This window comes from Eimeria mitis, genomic scaffold (genome assembly GCF_000499745.2).
Source record: "Eimeria mitis Houghton genomic scaffold, Emh_scaff97, whole genome shotgun sequence".
Lineage (NCBI taxonomy): Eukaryota > Apicomplexa > Conoidasida > Eucoccidiorida > Eimeriidae > Eimeria > Eimeria mitis.
Genome location: NW_013577144.1, coordinates 29142 through 31374, shown reverse-complemented (window position 1 = coordinate 31374; position 2233 = coordinate 29142).

Sequence of the window (2233 nt, the reverse complement as noted above, 5' to 3'; positions counted from 1 at the left end):
TGTCCAGAGTAGGTGCACTGTACGTATGTGCCGCTGGCATTCTTTCGTGCAAACTATTTCTCGGCAAGGGCTTTGCAGCAAAGCTTCCACAAGCATTAGGGCCGATCGCGAGACAATGAAACTTGGTTCATGCGTGTTTCTATATCACTTCTTTTGACGGTTCGGTTCATGCGTGTATCTGTATCCTTTCTCTTGAATGTTGGTTGTACAACGAGAGGCGATTGAAAAAGGAACTTCATGCAGGCAACTGAACTCTTGTGCAGTCGGCATTAAGCTTGGACTTGGCTCGTTTGCCCGTCTCTGAACTAGGTCCTTTCGTCGAAAGGGTATAGGCAACACTTTGCACGTTCGTGAAGCTGCATATGTGAATATCATGTGATTATGTAGTTTGTCTACACGCGTCTAACGCTGTGGTGTGTCGTAGCAGCCCGTCGCATGGCCATCGCTCGCTGCCTCACGTATCACGACGCATGGCATATATAGCAAACTCATTTGCTCGGCACGGGTATGGGCGAGTTCACGTTTCCAGCATTTGGGTGGCACGCATGGATGTGCGCGTGCATGCTTGCAGATTTATGGAGTTGCAGCGCGAGAAGACGTGGGACCTTCTTTTGCTTGAACCGCGCTCTTTCTTTGGTAGCTATTGCAGCCGGGTGTTTTGTGGGGCTTACTTCTGTTTGCGAGGAGTCTGACATTGCAGACGATTTCACTGCAGTGGTGAGGGCATGTATGCGAATTGCAACACGCGATTATGCGAGACAGCGTGTACGTGGTGGTTTGTGTCAAATGGTTCGAGGTACTGACGGCCAAACTGTTGTGGGAGGTAGTAGCGGTACTCCGGTGAGTGGAAATCGTGAAGGGCGGGAGGCGGGCGACGGCGCAGTCAAGACGAAATTGTGCCAGTATTCACTTGCGCGAAAGAATTCGATGCCCGTTCATTGTGGAGCTGTTGAGTAACACAAGGGAAAGCATTAGCAGCAGTTCAGATACGCGGTTCCTGTTTGGAGATAATCGTCAGGCTCGTTTGTGTCTGGAGTGGTTTGGTGTGGGTAGTTAAGCTGTCCTGGGTGCGCGATATGGCAATTCGTGGATATCTCGGTAGCGGTCTTTCCTTGAAGGGAGGCATGTTGAAGTGAGGGTTCTTTACCTCAGATATGCAAACAGTTCATGCGCCTGCGTACAGAGGCGGTGTGGCAGTGCTTTGGTTGGGTTGCAACTGCGCTCTGTTGAGCCCAGGGAGTATGCGCACAGTTTTGCCGGCAGTTGGGAATGTGCGCAGATGTCAACAGCGAGCAACGTAAGCAGCGGCTGTGAGGCAAGCTCAGGGCATGTGGCTGATCTGGGCCGTTGTCGTACATTCCTTCGTTGGTGGCCTCAGTATTACGGCAGGTCAGCTGTGCGTCTATACGCTCGCGCCTTCCCAAAAGGAAAACGTGCAGCGGTAGCGGTAATCTGATTCGCTTAGCATACATATATAAGTAAATTCACGTTTCATGTATTTCGGCGCCAGGCATGTATGTTTACATGCACGCATGCACATTTATGGAGTTGCGAGTTGAAAAGATGCAGGAGTTCGTTTTTTTTTTAGAGCTTTCGTCTTCGGTATGGAACGGGGAGTTTCTCCATCGCGGCATGCAATTGCTAGAAAGAGCTGGCAGTTGCAAACGATTTCACTGAACGCGTGTGACGGCGGATCTGCAGCGGAGTACACAGTTGGGGGAAGCAGCGACTGCGCGGTGGTTTGTGCCAAGCATTTAGAAGTGTCGACAGCCAGCTGTTTGGAAAAGTGTATGGATATGCAAGAAGCTACGCACATCTATATAGCAATTCATGCTTACAAGCATGTTGTGATACGTTGTGACTGGGAGAAGGAAAAGCGCCATGAGCGCCAGAAACAGTTGAGCAATGTGTATGAACGCGTCTACGGCCACCTCGTGGCAAGCGCTTCTCTTGCGTGGCGTTCGCCCGCTGTCTTGGCAGGAACTGTGCAAACGCCGAGCAAACTTGCTGAACCTTCGCATTTTAATAATTCAGCAAACTGAATTATTAAAATGCGAAGGTTCAGCAAGCACTACATTTTGTGGCAACTCAGCAGCTCGCGAAGCCAATACATCTTCTCGGCGCGTTTGTGGGTACTGTTGCGCTTCAGGAGGTATGAGAGCATAAACAACGGATGTACATATGCCTGCGCAAACTTTCAAGGCGTTGGGGTATGCGAAGAAGTGGTAGCTTA